Raw genomic sequence first — 24,904 nt, forward strand, 5'->3', positions numbered from 1 at the left:
GAGGAAAAGGACAAGTTTTGTGCAACATTATCCGAGATAAAGGTTCCACAAGGGTATTTTTCAAACTTTTCAACCCTGGTGAATCAAAAAGATCGAAATCTTATCGGAATAAAATCACATGATTATCACATGCTAATGCAACATTTTTTGTCCATTGCGATTAAATCAATTATGCCGCATCCAACAAGATATGCTATTATCAGGTTTTGTTTCTTTTTCAGGGAAATATCTAGAAAATAAATCAAGGTTGCAGTCGGATCTCGTTGTGATGTTGTGCTTGCTCGAGAAATACTTTCCGCCATTCTTTTTCGACATCATGGTTCATTTAACTGTGCATCTTACAAGGGAAGTGCAAATTTGTGGTCTTGTATTCTTTCGATGGATGTATCCGTTTGAAAGGTTCATGAAGGTCATTAAAGGGCATGTGTGAAACAGAAACAGACCTGGAGGAAGCATTGTTGAAGGGAACCTTGCGGAAGAGACAATTGAGATTATCAGTGAGCACCAACAAAGCATGAATGATACAATTGGAATTCCACCAGACAAACTCAACACATCTGACACTGGCGAAGATTCTTATTCTTTCAGGGGAAAACCAATGTCATCTGCTAAGTTTCCTCTTATTGATAAGGATCTGTTTGATAAAGCGCATTTCTATATATTGCGGAATTCGCCTGAAGTTACTCCTTACGTTGAGTAAGTATAACTAGATCTAACCAAATAACCTCATTTTTTATTTAGTTTTTGATTCTGTGTCCGAATTTCTGTAAAGATAATAACATTAATCATTGCACAGTACAGCCGACACCATAAGTTTTTGAAGGAGAAATATCTTGGTATGAATGATAGACAGCTAGATCAAAAACATCGTGAAGAGTTCTCCAAATGGTTACAAAAAGTGGTAAGAGTTTGCAGAAAATGTCACTCTTGTTATGTAACTTTTTCGTTGAGATGGAGGATAATCCTTATAATGTATTTCAGGTTGAGAGTGAGTGGGAGGACTCTAGGAAAAACTTCAATCAGTACTTAAGGTGGCTATCAATCCCACCGAATGCACAAGTAGAGACATACGAATCATATCGCATCAATGGATACCTGTTTCGCACAAAATCTTATGATGGTTCCGTTAACCAGAATAGCGGGGTTTACGTAGAGGCAACTGACACGCACATTAGAAAAGCGGGGATTACCCTTAATCTGGCGCATTATTATGGTGTTTTACAAGAGATATGGGTGCTTACATATCATTCGCTGAAAGTGACACTTTTCAGGTGTAAATGGGTTACCAAAGCAGGGGTCTCAAAAGACAAACTTGGCTACATTTTGGTTGAGCTTGATAAGTTGGGACTCCAGAATGATCCTTTCATTGTAGCCTCCCAAGCTAAGTAGGTATTTTATGTGCCAGACCAGGAAAATAAAAAAAAGTCTATTGTGTTAGGTGCACCTACCCAAATATGGACATATGCTGTTGATGAAGTCGACGAGGAATTTAGTACAGCAGTTATTTGTCGGAATGAGTATAAATTGTCGCAGGTAGATAAACTTGACCTGCAAAGGACATCCAGGGATGATTACTATCGAGACGACATTAAGGGTAGAACTGCAAGGAAAGCACCAGCACCAGCAACAACAGCAGTCCCTGCTTCTCAAACGACTGCATCTGAGCAACCATTTCCAAGGACTAAGCGATAATCAATCCAGGTGATAGAATGTAGTTGTTTGTGTTTGCTAATAGATGAATGATTAGGTTGGAACATTTTTTGGTTTTTGTTTAAGGAACTGGTTAGTGTAAATTATATACTCTTATCCCTTGTTTTTGGTTTTGGGTTATACTATTTTGGTAATGATGATCATCATGGTACTGAATTTGGTTCAAATTTAAGTTAGCAGTTTGGATTTTCCTGTTAACTAGAGAATGAATGTATGGATTGTTGAAAAAAATTGATTCTTAAATCATGGTGGGGTTTTTATGCAGATGGGTTTTAGAAATATTGGATGAGTTTGGATTTGTCTATACTGATTGTTAAATTAATATTCTGCCATGCTAGGATTAGTAGTAATAGTACTAGGCTTGCACATATATTTTTTTTTTTGGAATTGAGCCTAAAATAGTCTTTGAATTAATCTTACTCCAACAACATTTTATAAACTGGAGTAATACCCTAGTTTCTACGATCTTAACCATCATTTTATATACCCTATTGATTTACTAATTCAGTCATTCCTACCAATCTCTACTTTACAATCATTGGAATTTTAGAATCATTCACCAAGAACATTGCTTGTTTGTACATCTACTTATTCAATCCATTACTACTGAAATCAAAAGAGCAAGAAAAACTGACAAATTTCTTCAAACCCTTCAGACCTACATCCATCACAAGTTTAATACTACTGAAAATTCAATCAACTAGAAGAAAACAACTAGTTTAATTACATCTAAAGAAGCAAACAAAATACCAATTCTGAACACCCGACAGGCTACCAGTGCCATTACAACTTTCTTTTTACAACCAAAATTCAAAGCTGCAACATTACTAATCTACCTGACATAAAAGGTTTACCCAGCATAACCACTGCAACTCTCCCAGATGTTATCCAAATAATGTACCTGCTGCAAACTAAACCCCATAATTACCTTACATCTTCTAAGATCTTCATCAACACCATGCATCTATCAAACAAAAAATAACAACTAAATGTCTGAAATTGAACTCCATTCTCCATACACTTCTTCAGCAACATAAAGTACCATCAATATCCCAACAAGTTTTCACGAAGATGCACAAGAGAAATAATAATCAAAATATCACATTACTCTAGTTCTAAGGGATTTGACAGTACCTATAAGGCAATCACCAAGAATTTCCATCACTATTGCTGCTGTAGTTTAACTCATCATCTTCATAGTAGGCACCAGTACCGTCATCTTTGTCTGAAGATGTGTAGGGACCCTGGAGATCATCATCTTCGATTTCTTCTTCCTCATCTTCTGCTTCACTGCAAACCACCATATCACCGTCGGAAAAAACAGGCTCCCCATCGAGGTCCAACCCAGGAATCTCCTCTCCATCAGAATCCACGTTCAGGGGTTGTGACATGGTTCGAGCAAACTTACGAAGGTTGTTCTTCTTTTCGGAGAGATAGCACTTGTACATCACATCTTCAAAATCTTGCCTTTTCCTCTTCTTCCTCTCTTCTTCTTTTTCTCTCTCATCTCTCTTCATCTAATCATCAATGCTCACCTCATCTTCTACTCCTTCACAGTTCTTTTCTTCATATTCACTATCACTTTTAGTCGCACTGCGAGTTTTCCCCCATGAACACTTGCACTCTCCTCGTCGTTGAAGCTTCTGCCTGTGTCGACGTGCCTCTTTGGCATCCAACTTTCTCATCCACAACTGAAATTCCTCATCATTTTCAACCCTTAATCTTTCAAATTCTTCTCGCTCCTCTTGCTCTTTCTTCCTTATCTTCTCCTGATTCAGAAAAGGAATCAACCTTTCAATCTCAGAGCTTGATAAAGTCCCAATTATCAACTTTGCACGTACCATTGCATCTGAATCGGGTGGTTTCTCGTTGTGATTTCCATTTGCTGAACTACTAGCATTCTCTGCCATTATCTGTTTTCTTAATCTCTATTTGGTATAATAAGCCGTTTATCCCCTGCCTTGTTTAAATAATGGTAGTAACTTAGCCATAAATGGTCTTTTATGGAGCTTGGTCAAGTGTCTGTCGCTTGGCTATTAACACCTTTTCAATACCATGCACACCCTCTTCAAAGCCTTCATTACTCTGCTAAACCCTATTTCCAAAGCCTAAATCTAGTCGCTTAATTCATTAGCTTTTACTCCCAATTAAGAGGTGCATTGTTAGGTCAACCGTTTGGTTTTATGCATTCATAGAAGGCAAGTCTATCGGATGAGTTATTTATAGCCATTCAGATGCAGGTTAACTTGGCAGAGCATCTTGGACTTGTTTTTGTTGTTGTCTTCTTGTTTGCTGTTGAATCCATTAAAAAACTTAATACTAGTAATGGATTCAGCAGCAAACAAGAAACAACAACAAAACCAATTCCAAGAATTAGTACTAGTGTTTGGGATTAAAGGGGTGAAAGAGTAGTAAAGGAGGAAGAAATGGAAATATAGGTTTGGGGTAAAAGGGATGAATGAGTTGCAAAGCATGAGGAGGAAGATGGAGAATTTATTCTTTGTGAGTTGTGGAGCATCAAATGATTCATCTATAGATTGTAACTATCCTTTGGTCCCTATGGAATAACAGAAACATGTTATTATAACTAATCTTAAACAATTATAGCTGGGCATCTTGGTGGATTGATTTGTCTTGTTACCTACCTCTACCTCCTTCGAGTCGAGGCCATGCGTTCGAATTTGGGCAGAATATTTTTTATTTATTTTTTGAAAGTCAGATAATGACTGTTGGGCTGGAGAAGAAAAAGGCCCTCAACAGAGCTGGGCCAGTGCTGTCGCAGTTACAGCCCATTTCATGTATACCTATACCCAGTAATAAATAGAACTGGTGTGTCTATAAAACACACACTATGGACACGCATACTAGTGTGTCTAATAAAACCAACTTTTTAACCACGCATATAAACCAGCGTCTCTATAAAATGCACACTATGGATACGCACTAGCGTGTCCAATAAACCGAACTTTTTAGCCACGCAATACAACCGGCGTGGATATAGAACGCCCACTATGGACACGCACACTAGCGTGTCTAATAAAACCAACTTTATAGACACCCAAATTAACCAGCGTGTCTGCGAATCGTACACTATGGACACGCCTACTGGCGTGTCTAATAAAACTAACTTTTTAAACACGCCTCAAGTGGCGTGACTATTTTTATAGACACACCACAAATGGTTAACGTGGCTATATATTGGTCTATAAACACGCCCAATCAAAAATTAAAAGTGAACGTGACTAAACAGTTGATATTTGGACACACTACTAGCCCTGGCGTGGCTGAAAGCACTTATATTAACACGCCCATAGAACATGGCGTGTCTATAGGGTAGAAGTATACCCTATAGACACGCCAAAACCAAAAAGGCGTGACAGGGAAATTTATATCTGGCGTGGCTAAAGGCCATTTCTGTATTAGTGTTTTTTTTACGAGGATTATGTTTATTGTATGTCATTGTGCAAATAGTGATGGAAAATAAAATGAATCCTTGTCTATTCCGCAATATTGATCTTCCCTGATCCATATTTATGTATATACTGTGAGGCTCTGTAAGTTCTCTTATGTCGATCAATTCTAATTAGATTAATCATGGATTCTCTTGTGGTTAATCTAGTTGAGTATTTTTGGATTCAAATTCATATTCATATGTGATTTTTTATGTTCAAAGAAATCCTTCTTTTCTTATGAAATTAAGGTCGCTCTTGTTGTTCTTTCGGGAATGACATATTATGGGGGAGCGTTCTTAATTGAACTTGTGCTTAATTGCTAAATCTTTGTTGGGAGTGCGGCTGTGGAATATTATAGGAGTTATCTTGTATCTTTATAAACTCCTTGATGAAAGCATTTAGCTTCGGCTATATGATTGCATCTAAATAAGTTGATATGTGCTTTCTTTTGGTCATGAAATGTCTCTATGAAAATTTTCATTAGGATCCCGTTTTCGTACCTTTGCCAATTTTATTGACAAAAAGGGGGAGAATTAATGTGTAGTTCACACTACAAATACATATGGTTTTCGGATCATTATATAAGAGGGAGTGGTTTCCATGTGAGATGGAGTATTGACTAAGGGGGAGTGATACATATCACCATACATATTGTTGTCGAAGTTGTGATACAATTGAACTTTGATGTTGTCTAATAATACTATGGCATTGTATAACAATGATTGAGAATTCTTGTTTTCTCATTGTTATAACTACGGATTTTCAACAACGATGATGCTAAACTTACAACCTTTGGAATCATTGGAGTACTTGGAAGTGACAAATATTTCGAGTAATGTTGAAGATTATGCATGTGGAAGAGGTGCTACAAAAGTTTATTTATCTATTTTTGTATTCATATTTATTGATAGTTTTGTCACTAAAATTGAAAAAAAGGGAGATTGTTACAGCACTGCTCGGTCGAACTCGCATGCGTTGCTATCTCAAGAATGTTTGTCAATGTTAGTGATCAAAACTATAAGTCTTGATTTCTAGTCTACTATAGCTAAGTATCGGACTAGGATAGAAAGTATAGTTGAGCTCAATAACTCCATGGCGATCATCATACAAGACGAAGAACTACTCAAGGAACTGGTGGAACTTCATCAACTAAAAGGTATGTGGAGACTTGAACTTATCTATCACTCAAAAGTCTATCTACTATATCTCCTATCTTGAGACAAAAGTCATCTTGCTATATATATTTTGTACACATTTTCTATTTCGATCCAAGTTTATCTCGCTTATCTATTTCTCGAAATATGTGTTGGTAAGCTTTCGCTTTGGCCAAGTTCATCTTTACCTAGTGATGGAAGTCATGATAAGTTTAAATCATTTGAAAATGGCTTTGACGAAAAATGGTTTATGAATAACAACTATATAATGTCCTCTAAGAATGTTTCAATGATTGAAATGAGAGTTTAGATTATATAACCATTGTTGGATATAAGCATTGTGTGGAAACACATACTTGTATAAGTCTTTATTCCTTGAACCAAACTATGCGTACTTTACTGCTCAGGAAAACCGGAACAGAGTCCGCTAACCCAGTCCGCGTACTGTGGGAGGTTCTCTTCCCGCGAAAATCTGCTGGAGATTGTGAACTATTTACAAACTTATTCCGGGTACTTAAGTCCGCGTACCTAGTCCGCGTACTTAGGTTGGTTATTTTCTAAAAACGATTATTCATGAACTTATACTTATATTAACTAAGGAATGCAAGTGTGCAAACCGTGGCTATAAAGTTCATGAATCGATTCGAGTGAATCAAATCGTTTTTACTTCGATTGTGTCTTGTATACTTCTATAAGATCTAAGCAACTGAACAACTCTCTAACTAGTTCATTTGAGTCATTTGAACTAGTTATGGTAAAGAAGAATATGGTTGATATGAAAGTGATCATATGGCTAACCTTTTGGTTAACTACTATTGAACTAACTAAATGTACATGTTTGGGTACGGTTACACAAACCTAAAACGTGCATTTCATTTGTGTGTAACAAGCTAAGTATTCGATCTAACGGTTGAAAGATATTAGCTTGAAACTAATCAGGTTTTCATCTAACGGTAATATTGAATGCTTTGTTACTAAGCTAACATTGATTGCAAACCCTGATTTGAAAGACTATATAAGGGAGAACTCTAGCAACTGGGAAACCTAATCCCCACACCTCCTGTGTGATACTAGTTGTATAAGCTAGAGTCGATTCTCCTTTAACCTTAGGTTTTTACCGAGAACTCGGTAGGTTAACGACTTGAAGACTTTATTGGGATTCTGAAGCCAGACCGATACTACTTTCTTGTAGTTGTGTGATCTAATCTTGTTGTTTCTATCGTATTGAGTACAATCGCAACGATCAGATTGATATTGATATCTCCGATAGGCAATATATAAAAGTAATCACAAACATCTTCGTCTCAGCGTTTGTGATTCCACAATATCTTTTTTCGCCGCGTCGATTAAGATTATTGCGAGGTGATTTATAATACTAGGATGTTCTTTGGGAATATAAGTCGGGTTATCAATTGGTTCCTGTTCACCTTGATTTATCAAAAGACGGAACAAAACTAGTTGGTACTTCTGTGGGAGACAGATTTATCTATTACCGTAGACTTTTCTGTGTGATAAAGATTTGTTTATTAAAGTCTTCGACTTTGGGTCGTAGCAACTCTTAATTATGGGTGAGATAAGCTAAGGGAATCAAGTGCATAGTATCCTGCTGGGATCAGAGACGTAAGGAGCGCAACTGTACCTTGGATCAGTTTGAGATTGATATAAGTTAAACTACAGTCCAGACCGAAGTTAGTTTGTAATAGGCTAGTTGTTAGAGCACTGCTCGGTCGAACTCGCATGGGTTTCTATCTCAAGCATGTTTGTCAATGTTAGTGATCAAAACTATAAGTCTTGATTTCTTGTCTATTATAGCTAAGTCTCGGACTAGGATAGAAAGTGTAATTGATCTCAAGGACTTCATGGAGATTCATCGTACAAGCAGAAGAACTACTCAAGGAACCGGTGGAACTTCTCGACAAAAAGGTATGTGAAGACTTGAACTTATATATCACTCAAAAGTCTATCTACTCTATCTCCTACTCTTTGAGACAAGAAGTTATATTCTATATATATAGACTTGGATTATACACACTTGGTATTTCGAGCCGAGTATACCTCGCCTATCTATATCTCGAAATATGTGTTGGCAAGCTTTTCGCTTCGATCAAGTTTATCTTTACCTAGTGACGAAAGTTATGATATGTTTCAATCACTTTGAAAATTTCTTTGACAAGAAATGGTGTAACAACTATATAACGTCCTCTAAGAATGTTTCAATGATTGAAATGAGAGTTTAGATTACATAACCAATGATGGACATAAGCATTGTTGTGGAAACATATTTATGTATAAGTCATATTCCTTGTACCAAAGTTTGCGAACTTTGTTGATCAAGAGAAACCGGAAGAATGGCTTTGCCAAGTCCGCGAACTCAGTCCGCGAACTGCCGAACTTCTCTTTCCGAGATATTCTGCTGGAGTTGACGAACTAGCTGCGTCCGCGAACCGGCGGAAAGTATTTTGACGAGATTTTCTGCTGGAGTTTCTAAACTCTGCTCGGTTGCTTAAGTCCGCGAACCTAGTCTGCAAACTTAAGAAGGTTATATATCTGAAGATAATTTCTGAACTTAAACTTAAAAAGACTAAGGAATGCAGTTTGCAAACCGTGGCTATAAAAGTTCATGAACGGATTCAAGTGAATCAAATCATCTTTGTTTCAATTGTGTCTTGTGTAGTACATGATTTTTACTTGCAATTGAACAACTCTCTAACTAGTTCATCTTGAAGTCATTTGAACTAGTTACGGTGAAGAAGAACATGGTTGATATGAAATGCTCATATGGCTAACCTTTCGGTTAACTATTATTGAACCAACAAGTGCATACGTTTGGGTACGGTTAACAAACCTAGAAGCGTGCATTTTCAAGTGTGTGTAACAAGCTATGTTTTCGATCTAACGTTTGAGAAATATTAGCTTGAATCTAAATCAGGTTTTCATCTAACGGTGGATATTGTTTTCTTTGTGACCAAGGAAAAACCCTGATTTGAAAGACTATATAAAGGAGACATCTAGTATTGTGCAAAAATAATCCCCACACCTAACGTGTGATACTAGTTTGCATACTAGAGTCGATTCTCGTTTAACCTTTGGTTTTCTTCTTCTAAAACCAGGTTAACGACTTAAAGACTTCATTGGGATTGTGAATCCAGACCGATACTACTTTTATCGTAGTTGTGTGATATGATCTTGCATCTTCTATCGTACGAGTACAATCAGATTGATTGGCTTGAGATTGATATCTCCGATAGGCAAGATATAAAAGTAGTCACAAACATCTTCATCCCATTGTTTGTGATTCCGCAACAACTTGTTTCTCTACCATACGATTAAGATTGTGGTGAGGTGATTGATAACTCTAGGATGTTCTTCGGGAATATAAGACCAGATTATCAATTGGTTCTTGTTCACCTTGATTATTATCAAAAGGCGGAACAATACCTTTAGGGTTTATCTGTGGGAGACAGATTGATCCTTTGATAGACTTGTCTGTGTGAGACAGATTTGTTTATTGTCAAATCCTGCGATTTTGGATCGTAGAAACTCTTAGTTGTGGGTGAGATCAGCTAAGGGAATCAAGTGCGCAGTATCCTACTGGGTTCAGAGGCGTAGGAGCATAATTGTACCTTGGATCAGTGGGAGACTGATTGCGGTTCAACTACAGTCCAGTCTGAAGTTAGCTTGGAGTAGGCTAGTGTCTGTAGCGGCTTAATATAGTGTGTGTTCAATCTGGACAAGGTCCCGGGGTTTTTCTGCATTTGCGGTTTCTTCGTTAACAAAATTTCTGGTGTCTGTGTTATTTCATTTTCCGCATTATATTGTTTATCTTTATAATTAAAATAATACAGGTTGTGAGTTTGAATCAATCAATTGGAAATCCGACCTTTAGGTGTTGATTGATATTGATTGATCCTTGGATATTTGTCTTTGGTACCACCCAAGTTATTCCTTGTATTTAATTAGAACTCGCAGTTCCTGCTTGAGTAAATCAAATCAAGAGAGAGATATAAACTCGTTGATGTACTTTTAATTGATTGAGTCTTGTTGATTCTCTTAAAAGTATATTCGAGTTTGTCCATACAGATTGCTAAGCGAAATATTGGGTGTTGTTGTTAGACCCCCGCTTTCATATGGACCATAAAGTCTCAATTGACGCTTCACCAGGTTTGAAAACCAACCGTAGAAGAAAGTCTGATAAACAGGGTACTCTTCAAAAAGAGTTGGATGAACAAATCCGGATCAACTCTGGTCTTGTTGCAGAAATTGCAATTCTTAAGGATTTGATATATGGTAATAGTCCCTTGGTGAATCTGAGAAACTCCAGTTGTTCCTCTTTAAAGAATAGTTGTAAATCATATGGTAATCAACGACTGGTTGTTGTGAAAACTGATATGACTAGGAACCACTCAGACAAACTTCAAGGTTTTGGCACGTATTGTTTTTGTGATTCTTCCAATCACCTTCAACAGGTTTGTATGCCGTTTCAAAAAAGTCTGAATGTTGCAAGTAATCTTTGTAAGAAAACTAAACAACTTTTTGATACTCTGAAAGGACATACAAAACTATCAGGAAACTCTAAACAGAGAAGTACTAATAGTATGGGTGCCTTTCCTTTAAGATCTACGTCCCCCTTTCAATGATTTCTTGATAGTGCTTGTAGCAGACATATGATAGGTGACCTCACATGGTTTGTTTCGTCTATTGAATATGAAGGAGGTCCTGTAACATTTGGAGATGGGAGTTGTTTCTACATCAACAAGAAGGGAACGATCAAGTTTCCCGGTGTTCCAGAAATCCATGATGTAGTATACGTAAAAGGTATGACTGCTAATCTTCTTTCTATTAGTCAAATTTGTGACAAGGGCTATCGAGTTGTCTTCAATGCAAATGGATGTGACATTGTAGGCAAAAATGGGAAAGTAATTTTTCAAGGAACTCGTGGTAAAAACAAATGTTATCTACTTGATACTCAGTTTAACACGTTGCAATTTGACTAAGGTGGAATCTACACATCTTTGGCATGAGCGTTTTGGTCACATCAATTATCGTCTTCTAACTAAGATCATTAACAAAGAACTTGTTAGAGGCATTCCCAAAATCAATGAAAAGATTGAAGGTGTATGTGGTGCCTGTCAAAAGGGTAAGAAAATGAAAGTTCACCACAAATCATCTCGAGATATTCTTACTAAAGCTCCACTTGATTTAATTCATATGGTTTTCTTCGGACCAATTCAACAACCCACTGTTGCTGGTAAGAAGTATGCTTTAGTTATGGTAGATGATTACACCAGATTCACTTGGGTTGCATTTCTATCTCATAAGAATGAAACTCTTGGTGAATTCAAGATTATTGTTAAAAGGATCCAGAACGAACAAGGTCGCAAACTAAAGAAAATTATAAGCGATCGTGGAACTGAATTCAAAGACACCAAAGTATTTAAATTCTGTGACAAACTGGGGATCATTCAACAATACTCACCACCTATCACTCCTCAAGCTAATGGAGTTGCTGAAAGAAAGAATAGGAATATTCAGGAAATGGCCAGGGTAATGCTCCATAACAAAAACTTACCATTAAGATTTTGGGGAGAAGATGTTTTTACAACATGTTACTTGATCAACCGTGTGTATTTACGGTCTAAAACTCTTAACACTCCTTATGAGTTTTCGTACGGAAGGAAACCCAACCTACACTATCTCAGGGTGTTTGGAAGTAAGTGTTATATTCTGAAAGATCGATAACAGAAAGGGAAATTCGACACCAAAAGTGATGAATGTATCTTTCTTGGCTATGCTTCTGATAGTCGTGGTTTTCGAGTGTTTAACCTCAGAACACAAGTCATGATTGAATGTGCTAATGTTATCATCGAAGACATTAGTAACTTTCGTCATGATAATCCTCCAGCTGAATTGCCTCCAACCGAGACAATTGAGAAAGTCAAAGAAATTCCAGAATCAGTTGAAGTTGTCCCAATGGTTACTGATCCTGACATTTCTAGTGACGAGGAGAAGAGCACTGATCAAGCCATTCCTAACGAACAAGAAAGTATACCTCCACGACATATCTGGGTTCAAAGGAATCATGATCCCAACAGTATTATTGGAGGAAGAGATTCTACAGCCAAAACAAGAGGACAACTTCAAAATATGTGCAATTTTGGTTGTTATCTTTCACAAGTAGAACCAAGGAATATTGATGAAGCTCTGAACGATCCATTCTGGATGAATGCAATGCATGAAGAGTTAAATCAATTTCAAAGACAATATGTGTGGGAACTTGTACCTTGTCCCTCCAATATCAATATTGTTGGTACCAAATGGATATTTAAGAATAAGTCTGATGAATTTGGCACGATTGTCAACAAAGCTAGACTTGTCGCTCAAGGATATTCACAGATTGAAGGGATTGACTTTGATGAAACCTTTGCTCCTGTGGAACGCCTTGAGTCCGTTCGTCTTTTGTTATCTCATGCTTTTTTTCTTAAGGTTAAGCTGTTTCAAATGGATATAAAATATGCGTTCCTAAACGAAATTTTAAAGGAGGAAGTCTATGTCGCTCAACCTAAGGGGTTTGAAAATCCTGATTTTCCAGATCATGTGCTAAAGCTCAAAAAGGCATTGTATGGGTTGAAACAAGCACCTACAGCCTGGTTTGAAAAACTTACCACTTCTCTCATTAGAAAAGGTTTTTCAAGAGGCGGAGCTGATAAAACTTTGTTCACCAAATGGAGTGGTAAAGATGTAGTTATTGCTCAAATCTATGTAGATGATATTATATATGGATCAACTTCTGAAAAATTTGCAAAGGACTTCCAAGTCTCTCTTGCTAAAGAATTTGAAATGAGCATTTGTTGGTGAATTAAAATTCTTTCTAGGATTACAAATTCAACAACATAAGGATGGAATTTACTTATCCCAAGAGAAGTATGCTCGAGATCTTGTGACAAGGTTCGGTCTGGATAAGTCTTCCCCAAAATTAACACCTATGCCCACTACTGGTAAACTACATAGAGATGAGAAAGGAACAAAAGTGGATCAAAAGATGTATCGATATATTATTGGTAGCCTTTTGTATCTTACAACTACTAGACCTGATATTTCTTTTAGTGTTGGTTGTTGTGCCAGGTTTCAGGCAAATCCAAAGGAATCTCATCTTGCAGCTGCAAAAAGGATCATTCGATATATTAATCACACTGTCGGGTATGGTTTATCTTACACTTTTGATACTAATACTGATCTATCTTCTTATTCAGATGTTGATTGGGCAGGATGTGTAGAAGACAAAAAAAGTATATCAGGGGGTTTATACTATGTAGGACTGAATCTTGTAGCTTGGCATAACAAGAAGCAAAATTCTCAATCCCTGTCTACATGTGAGGCATAATATATTGCTGCTGGATCATGTTGTACTCAACTCTTATGGATGAAACAAATGTTAGCTGATTATGGAGTTGATACTGGAATAATGAAGATCTTTTGTGATAACTCTAGTGCGATTCGAATCACTGAAAATCCCGTTGAGCACTCAAGAACAAAGCACATTGACATAAGGTACCATTTTATTCGTGATCTCTATGAAAATGGTATCATAAGTATGGAATTTGTGCCTTCCGAACAACAATTGGCTGATATTCTTACCAAACCATTAGACACTGCTATGTTTCAACACTTGCGGCATTCTATTGGTGTTGTTTTCGTCCATTAAAACGTTTCTATAACTCTTGACACCATGCTTATTGATGTGATTTATAGAAATAAATCAGAGTGTCGTTTCTCAGACTTGTGAAGGATTTTTTTAGACTTAAATTCACAACTAAAATAGAAAACACAATAAAATTATAGCAAACTCAAACAAAGATGATATCGATATTAAAAGAAACACTGAGGCTAAGATTCCACTATTTTCCAAGTTCAAAGTGATTAAACCAATACTTATATTTATGCAATTTTCTCGTTTAATTTGATTTTAAAATATTGCAACAAGTAGATTTTCAAAAATAGTAATTTTAAATACCAAGTATGAAGCATCAAAAGTCTTAAAACTAAGCATACTCCATCAAAATAGATCACAATCACTCAAATAAAAATCATATTCAATAATAGTTCAAGGCAAATAATCATATAATTATTGCAAATAAAAAGATAAAATAGAATATACCACTTTTTGTTGGAAAAATAGCTTCCTCTATCGCCTCAGCAATGGGGTTTAGCTCCTCATATTAACCACTTGCTCAAAATACATGTTTGTTGCTCAAAAGTTGATTAAAAATAAGAGAAGGTATAAAACAGCGTGTTTGTAACGGATATAATTGTTATGAACCACTGTTACAAAGTACCTTAACACAGAACTGTTGCGAACTCTGAATAATTGTTACAAAAATTGTGACAAAGTGATTGAATTTTGAAAGAAAAGGCCACGGATTCTGCGACTGTCTCTTATTGCTGTTCTGTGTTCTTCTTCTTCCTCTCTCATGTACCTCTACAACTTGGTGTTTTTGTGCTCTGTTCTGTTCTAAACTTCCCCAAAGTGAACGTAAGTCTTCTATGAGCTATCCCAACTCCTTTTATAGCCCACAGGTCGATTCCACTTCAAGAAATCTTCGACTCTTCTTATCTTCCCTCCACCTCAAGTCTCGGGTTTGTTTCCCTGCCAAGCTTCTCTATGTCTTCTGTTTTGTTGAAACTTCTTCTAAAGATAGTAGTAAATCTTGCAGAGTGCATATCCTTCCAACCTCACTACGTACCTTCCAAAAATACAACCAAAAATTCCCGTAATATTAATCCTCGCCTGTTTTGACTAAAGTCCGTGTAAATTTCTTTTTATCGAGCCTCAAACACATACGAACCCTGTTTTAAAATATCCAGCCCAAACCAATCGAAATCCATGGGAAAATCCGAGTAAAACTCTCCCTGTTTCCGTAAAATAGAAACCCATGATATTTTCCTCCCTGTTTCGACTAACACCGAGTTAACAACCCAAATTTCTTGATTTAAACAAACATACCATGCTTGTTTACTCCATTCAAGTACGTACCAACGAATTTCTACGATTGAATCTCTTCGGAAGTTGCCCAGAGATTGAACCCTAAAATATCCCGTAACTGGTTTTGTTTCCCGCCAATTCTTGTTTTTTCAACTGAAGAAGATGGTCGCCCCTTATCCAGAGTAGGGGTGCGATTAGCAGCTGCCTGGAAATGGGGTGCCCCTTAGTAATTAGGTTACCCCTTATCCAAAGTGAGGGTCCGAATAGCAAATGTCCTCCCATGAACGCAAAAAAAAAAAACACTTTTCAAGCCAATTTCGCCGCAAAATCTTATTTTTCCAAAAACACCTACAAAGACATAAAAAAACAAAATAAATACAAAATCGAGCACTAACAATATACATAATTGAGAACAAAATAGATACATAAATGCGTCTATCAAATACCCCCAAACTTATTATTTGCTAGTCCTCGAGCAAATCAAATGAAATAAAATCCTAACTCACTGTCGCAAGCATCGTCGATTGCGTTTAGCGTATGAAATAAGCCTTTAAACCCCTAGGTGTCTCTAGTGGCGGAGTGTTGTCTCCGGAGGGCTTACCAGAGGTATACCCACGAAACCTTTATAATCCAGACCCTAGCTATCTACACAGAACTTTGGAAGGCACTAAAGAATCTCCTTGGTTGGCATACTTATTGACTACAGGATGAAGTACCCTGATGCGAAATTCCAATTGTTGTACACGAGTTTGCACTCAAGCATACTAAATTCATATATAAGTGACAAAGCTCTACTCAGATAGTCGCACTATGGACATCAATATCCGGAGTCAAAACTAATCACATGGATAGATCAAGAAGATGGATATAGAGAAAAACATAGATGGTTTTGATGTTTACTAGGTGAACGGTGTTTCTCATATCTGTCTGAAGGCCTCCGCCAAAATGAACCTATCCTAATAGACTGAGATACTAGTCTGACTAATATCAACACACTGGCATATACAAGGGAACCAGTGATTGATAATCCTAACTCTAGGTCAACACAACTGGCATATACAATGGTTCCAGTGGTCGACTTTATTGAATTTATTCCAATTGGTCTGATGGTTTGTCTCAGTTTCTTTTTTTTTTTTTTTTTTTGTATCTCAATCACTCTAATTCACCATAGCATTGCTAACAACTTGAATCGTGAGCCCCACCTAATCACTTAGAGAAACATAGTTTAAAAACAAAACAAAATAAAAAAATAAGTGAAAAGGACTCAACGAGATATGGTGAAACTATCATGTTATTTCTAACACCTGAGCTCTGTGCTTTTATGAATAGACTCTTTAGATGTTGCCATCTAGTCAGATTGGTTCCTCAACTCCGGAACAACCTAAGTTTGAGATGCTCATTAGCTAAATCCTTGAATTTCATTGTACCACATAATTCTTCAAACTCTCTAATATGGTAGTAAGGATTTTCATTCTCCTTACCATAGAATTTAGGAAGTGATTGAATGGTGCTTGCTCTAATCTCAAAAGTTGCTGTGGTGGTAGGAAAAACAATACAAGAAAGTTGAGAGACTCTAGTTGGGAATATATAGTCTCTCAAACTTTTAGGTGGAGGGTTCGTACCCTCATCATCTGTTTCCGTCATGTATAAAGGGTTAACTCTAACAAGACGATCAAACTGTTCTCTATCCTAACCACTTAGTAGATACCGCATATGCAAACAAGATGCAGAAGTTTTTAGAAACTCTCAGCGAGCTTTTCTGACGTTTTTCGAGATTCAAACTCACTAAGGTACCTAAACAAAATCAGAAAAACTGCTTAAAAGGAACTAAAAGAAAATAAAAACAAAAATACACTATGTACAGAAACTATGATTATAAAACTGATGATATCAATCAGAGAGTATTTTATAGCCACTCCACGGCAACGGCGCCAAAAACTTGATGGGTCAGAAAACCGACTTTGTTTTACCGCAAGTGCACGGTGTTAAAAAGAGCACACAATAGAAAGCACGGTTCGTTCCCTCAAGGAGTGTGAAAACTACTACTAATCAATATCAAGAACTAACTAACCAATATTCAATATTTCAGAGATTGTTGTACTAAGAAAATAATCTAACGAGCAATATAAAACAAATTTATAAAGATTGTAAGCAAGAATATGGAAGTATTAGGGCTGCGGAATCCGTTGTAGGTTAGGTTTTACTCATGTTCTATCACAAATGTCTCATTTAACTCATGTACAATAGCAAACCTAGATATCGAAACATGGAAGATATTTTCATTTAAAAAAAATAGACAAGAATTATCAAAATGATATGTTTTTTCTCGACCTAAAGATAGAAATCCAAAGTACTAGGCACATGGCATACATAGTCAAAGAATATTTATAAAGCAATTGTTACCAAGGTTTTTCTTATGGATGTTGTTCTAGAATTATATATGAAATATACATGGCATAAGACATCAAAAACTCATTAAACAAACAACCCATTTTTAAGAAACACAAACATGAAATTAAGCTTTTTTCTGAAACCATTGTTTAAGAAAACAAGCAATATTAACATACAAGTTAATCCTTCACCCTAACAATAGTTCACCAAATCATAGCTTTCTCAAAAACCATAGAAATTGATAAAGTAAATAAACTAAGCATATTGAAAAATCAAACCCTAGTTTCTCCCTGTGTACCGCCTTCCCTTTTTGAGTCTGTGTAGTGAGTATTTAAAGGCATCTGAATTCTTCCTTCAAAACCGCTTCCAGTACCTCCAAAGCCCAGTCCAATACTGACATCCATTTTTAAATCTAACTTCGTCCGTAGTACCTCCACTTCATTGTTAAACCTTAACCTAGCACCAGCTCTACCTGTTTGATTTCATAGTAGAATTTTCTCAAGTATTAGACTTGCATCCCTCCAGGCATATACCCACCAAGCTTTAGCACAAGACCACCCACAGCAACAACCCTTCCTGACAGCTTTCAGGATACCAAATTCAGGCCAATTTTGACCCATTTGTCTATCCATCCATCACCAGTATTATTAAGCTCATCTCGCTCCCATCTTCTCCTATGTCTTTGTAAGGCGAACAACAACAGCTTACATCTCAGAACCGAGCTCCATACAGCCAGCACAATCTCCACCAACTGCAATAACACCTCTCCATTCACAGCCATACAACAATTGCAGTAGCACTAACTCAGTCTTCCATGTATATCCATCTATCACAAGTGATAAGAAATTGAGCTATTCTTCGACTCCAGCAATCACTCAAAACATCACTGCTTGCCTTCAATCGACCAACACAAACTGAGTCCAATACCCAACAGCTTGTTGCTCCATCATTTAATTTTAAAACCCACAAAATTCAATTGACGTTGCTTCTATAATCTTCAACTTCAATTCAGACCAAATCAAGAACACCCAAACATAATCGATCTCGTCTTCATTCCTATCTCATGGCTTCTCTCATCGACTGAACATGAGTCTCGATCCGACTCCAAACCCCCAACAAATTTTTTGATGTTGATATTGCCTTCACTGATTTCCACCTTTTAATCCTCCCATATCCATATTCAACGACTTCTCCAGCTGAACCCATCTCCGGTACTGATGTCGTTGTTGAGTTTCACTCTTAAATTTCATCATTTTGATTCTTTCATATTTCGTTGCCGTTCTGTACGAGACTGCATACTTTGGACACAACAGCGCCTTCAAGCACAGACGCTGCTGATTTGAGAAGAACTCCATCGACTGCCATAGTTGTTGTGCTTGATTTTCAACTGAGAGATTTAATTTCGGACCAACCAAATTCCACAAATCTTGATCTCAACATCTGCTTGTCTTCCCAAAATCCACTCCTCTTTTAACTGAACTCCAACATCACCCTTCGTCGTTTCAATTTCCTTTATTTACTCCGATAATGATGAAGCAATGCCTCACTAGCTTGATTGAGAAATGGGTTTTTCTCTTGTTTTGGTAAAGTAGAGAAGATGATGAAGTTTTCAGAATATACTCATGAGAGATGTGGTAATAGAGTAGGCCACGTCTCACTTTTTATTTCCTTGTGCAGCCCACATACTTAAGCAAAGAGAATTACTCCTTCGTTCCGTTCAATCAGCCTCTCTAGCCAAAGGATGGCCTAAGTGGTGCGGCGATTGAGCAGGTAAATTTCCTTGGCAGCCCACTGACTTTTTGCTTTTGGTACTTTGAGCCGCCAACTCCAGTATAGCTTTTAATTAATCTTTCGGGTGATCAGAATTGCTTGTATCTCCTGTAAAAGCTCTAAAATATAATTATTAGCGGACTATCGAGACCAAGATAGTATAAATTGGGTATAAAAGTATCGTACTTGCGTGCTTCTCATAATACTATGACACTGTATAACAATGATCAAGATCAATGCTTTCTCATTGTTATAGCTACGGATCTTTAACAACGGTGATGCTAAACTTATAACCTTTGGGATCATTGGAGTACTTGGAAGTGACGAAGATTTCGAGGAATGTTGAAGATTAGACATGTGGAATAAGAGATACTAAAGTTTCTTTATCTTTTTTGTATTCCATATGTATTGATAGTTTTGTCACTAAAATTGACAAAGGGGGAGATTGTTAGAGCATTGCTCGGTCGACCTCGCATGCGTTGCTATCTCAAGCATGTTTGTCAATGTTAGTGATCAAAACTATAAGTCTTGATTTCTAGTCTATTATAGCTAAGTCTCGGATTAGGATAGAAAGTGCAGTTGAGCTCAAAGACTTCATGGCGATTCATCATACAAGAAGAAGAACTACTCAAGGAACCGGTGGAATTTCTCGACAAAAAGGTATGTGAAGACTTGAACTTATCTATCACTCAAAAGTCTATCTACTCTATCTCCTACTCTTTGATACAAGAATTCGTATACTATATATATATACTTGGATTATACACATTTGGTATTTCGAGCCGAGTATACCTCGCCTATCTATATCTCGAACTATGTATTGGTAAGCTTTTCGCTTCGATCAAGTTTATCTTTACCTAGTGAAGAAATTCATGCTGTGTTTCAATCATTTTGAAGATTGTTTTGACGAGAAATGGTATAACAACTACATAACGTCCTCTAAGAATGTTTCAATGATTGAAATGAGAGTTTAGATTATATAACCAATGATGGACACAAGCATTGTTGTGGAAATACATTTATGTATAAGTCCTATTCGTTGAACCAAAGTTTGCGAACTTTGTTAATCAAGAGAAACCGGAAGAATGGCTTGTTTCCAAGTCCGCGAACTGACGAACTTCTCATCCCGAGAAATTTTGTTGGAGTTGACAAACTAGTTGCGTGAGTACCAGTCCGCGAACCGGCGGAAGGTCTTTTGCCGAGATTTTCTGCTGGAATTTGTAAACTCTGCCCGGATGCTTAAGTCCGCGAACCTAGTGTGCGAATTTAAGAAGGTTATATATCTGAAGATGATTTCTGAACTTAAACGTATAAAGACTAAGGAATGTAGTATGCAAACCGTGGCTATAATAGTTCATGAACCGATTCAAGTGAATCAAATCATCTTTGCTTCAATTGTGTGTTGTGCAGTACATAAGATTTCCTTGCAATTGAATACTCTCTAACTAGTTAATTTGAAGTCATTTGAACTAGTTATGGTGAAGAAGAACATGGTTGATATGAAATGCTCATATGGCTAACCATTTGGTTATCTGTTGTTGAACCAACAAGTGCATACGTTTGGGTACGGTTAACAAACCTAGAAGCGTGCATTGTCAAGTGTGTGTAACAAGCTAAGTTTTCGATCTAACATTTGAGAAATATTAGCTTGAATCTAAATCAGATTTTCATCAATCTCAAGCCAATCAATCTGATTGTACTCGTACGATATAAGATGCAAGATAAGATCACACAACTACGATAAAAGTAGTATCGGTCTGGCTTCACAATCCCGATGAAGTATTTAAGTCGTTTAACCCGGTTTGAGAAAAGAAAACCAGAGGTTAAAGGAGAATCGACTCTAGCACGCAAACTAGTATCACACGTAAGGTGTGGGGATTAGTTTTGCACAATACTAGATGTCTCCTTTATATGGTCTTTCAAATCAGGGTTTTTCCTTGGTCACAAAGCAAACAATATCCACCGTTAGATGAAAACCTGATTTAGATTCAAGCTAATATTTCTCAATCGTTAGATCGAAAACTTAGCTTTTTATACACACTTGACCATGCACGTTTCTAGGTTAGTTAACCGTACCCAAACATATGCACTTGTTGGTTCAATAATAATCAACCAAAAGGTTAGCCATATGAGCATCTCATATCAACCATGTTCTTCTTCACTATAACTAGTTCAAATGACTCAAATGAACTAGTTAGAGAGTTGTTCAATTGCAAGGAAATCTTATGTACTACACAAGACACAATTGAAGCAAAGATGATTTGATTCACTCGAAACAGTTCATGAACTTTATAGCCACGGTTTGCATACTGCAGTCCTTAGTCTTTATAAGTTTAAGTTCAGAAATCATCTTCAGATATATAAACTTTCTCAAGTTCGCAGACTAGGTTCGTGGACTTAAGCAACAGGTAGAGTTTACAAACTCCAGCAGAAAATCTCGTCAAAGACCTTCCGCCGGTTCGCGGACTAGTCTAGTTTGTCAACTCCGGCAGAGTTTCTCGGGATGAGAAGTTCGACAGTTCGCGGACGGAGTTTGCGGACTTGGCTCACGCCATTTTCCTGTTTCTCTTGATCAACAAAGTTCGCAAACTTTGGTTCAAGGAATATGACTTATACATAAACGTGTTTCCACAACAATGTTTATGTCCATCATTAGTTATGTAATCTAAACTCTCATTTCAATCATTGAAACATTCTTAGAGGACTTTATATAGTTGTTACACCGTTACTCGTCAAAGAAATTTTCAAATTGATTGAAACATATCATGACTTTAGTCACTAGGTAAAGATAAACTTGATCGAAGCGAAATGCTTACCAACACATATTTCTAGATATAAATAGGCGAGGCATACTCGGCTCGAAATACCAAATGTATATAATCCAAGTCTATATATATCGCATACGACTTCTTGTCTCAAAGAGTATGAGATAAAGTAGATAGACTTTTGAGTGACAGATAAGTTCAAGTCTTCACATACCTTTTTGTCGAGAAGTTCCACCGGTTCCTTGAGTAGTTCTTCTTCTTGTATGATGAATCGCCATGAAGTCCTTGAGATCAACTACACTTTCTATCCTAGTCCGAGACTTATCTATAATAGACTAGAAATCAAGACTTATAGTTTTGATCACTAACATTGACAAACCTGCTTGAGATAGCAACGCATGCGAGGTTGACCGAGCAATGCTCTAACAATAAGGCCAGAGCCTTGGAAATGCAAGTTCACTCTCATTCCATCATATATACCGATAGCATATAAGCAACAATTGTTTCAAGTCAGACTACACTTTTTTAACCATGAAATACGAAAATCAGATAATGATAATATTATACCAAATATTACCGCTTACCCTTGGTCATTCACAATTCAAAGATACACAAACATGACACCATAAATTATTTTCATTAACACTTACTGCCCACCGCGACACACACTATTTGAATAGTTGTAGCCATGAACTGGGCAAACTCGACAACCCCAATCTTTATCCATGGATCGCAGCCCAAATTATAATCAACCTCTATTGCCCACCGGTGCTCACAAGGTATTTCTTTATATTGTGACCCTGATCTATTGGCTCTAACAAAATCTACTGCCCACCGGTGCACAAAAACTATTTGAATAGTCGAGGCCCCGCTCTCTTAGCAAGTAGATTCTCACAAAACAAATTATCAATTAAGGATTTCAATCTCAATTATACTTCAACAGACATAAGATAATCTAAAAGGGCTAGGAATTAAGTCCACACATCACAATGTAGCATTTATAATCATAATAACAACACGACGTAGAAAACTATCCCAGCGGCACAACAGTTCAGAAACTATCCCAAAAGGCTTACATCATCAATCACAACTTGTCTTGGCACATCCCCTATATATACTTATCTGATCCTAATGAAATTTTCACCACACATCCACAAGTATATCAAAAACACTATACTAAAATTTCACAGGAAAGTAACGGTTAAAACCAAAATATGACCGATTCTATATGCACATTGGAAACTGAAATCCTAATGATTCACCTGTAAAATTCAGTTGGTTGAGGTACTTCCCAAACCTTTTTTCGCTTGAATTTTTTACAGAATATACATCACTATAATGGGTCACTCATATTAAAAATTCAGGTCAGTCCGAGCAGCAAAACATCTATTTTCGTGGCTTTCGATCAATGCCAATTTATCTGAATTCTGTAGCACGGTCACCTATTACTACTTGTTTCTGTCATAACTCCATCTTCGATCATACTCAAAATCCAACATAAGTTTGGTAATACTTAAACGAATAACATATTTAAAAATTATAGAAATCCAATGGTTCGATCTGAAACTAAGAAACAAACATTAGTTAGGATTTTAGGTGTCAGAAAAACCCTAACTCGAAAATTTGATCAAGGATTCCTAACCTCAACTAGGCTTTCAAGTAAAAGAGACAATTAAAACTTAAAATACTATCAATATATATGATAAATCAAGAATAAACTTGCCTTAAGGTGGAGATGAAGCAACCAACAAGAACGAAAATCAAAATCAAGTTATCCCTAACTCCTTCCTCGGTTTTGCAGCGGCCGATCCTTTTTATTTTCCCCTTCTTTAAAAGTTTATACAAGTCTAGGTTCATACGATTTATTAATACTCTGGATTGACATCTTATACCAAAGATAAAGGGCAACCTATTTAGAAATTACAACCATAAGTCATCTTACACCACTAATACACTCCTATACCAAAAGGAATTTAGCTAATCATACATAATTTTTCAGTAACGGGGTATTACATTCTTCCCCCCTAAAAGAAACGATTTCGTCCTCGAAATCGACATACCTCGAAGTGGACAAGAATGAATCATATCTTCAATATAACAGTGAAACCAACAATGTCAAGTACAAACAAATTAGTTAGAAAGTCTAAACACTCTCACTACTAACCATATTCCCACATCCCCAAAACCGAAATATCACTCTTTTAAAACAAAGACAAAAACGATAGAAAAATTCGACGATCAATACTCTTTAAAAACTGAATCAGTTACTCAAACGCTTAAAATAAATCATCGTATGATAAAAATGTATTTCTTTCACACACAACTTTCAAAAACAGGTAGATCATACGCACAGTCCAAGTCAATCGGAACCGTGCTCTGATACCAACAGTGACAATCCTGAATTTATATTAATAGTCCGACCGGCCCTATCAATAGTAATTCAAGTTCTTACCATACAAACATAGGTCCATATAGCTCACGCTAGTCAAAATGTCTAACTGAATTGAAAGTAATATTCAATTAAATACAATACTGCAAGAAAAACCTCTTTTTCATAAGAATAAGTACCGAACTGGTATAAAAGTTCAACTGAATTAAGAAATAAATACTTTAGTTTTAACAAAGTTTTGATAAGAAGAATATTTGAAAAGAATAACAGATAACAATGTGATAACCTTGTAG

The sequence above is a fragment of the Papaver somniferum genome, chromosome 5, assembly GCF_003573695.1.
Source record: "Papaver somniferum cultivar HN1 chromosome 5, ASM357369v1, whole genome shotgun sequence".
NCBI classification, from domain to species: Eukaryota; Viridiplantae; Streptophyta; class Magnoliopsida; order Ranunculales; family Papaveraceae; genus Papaver; species Papaver somniferum.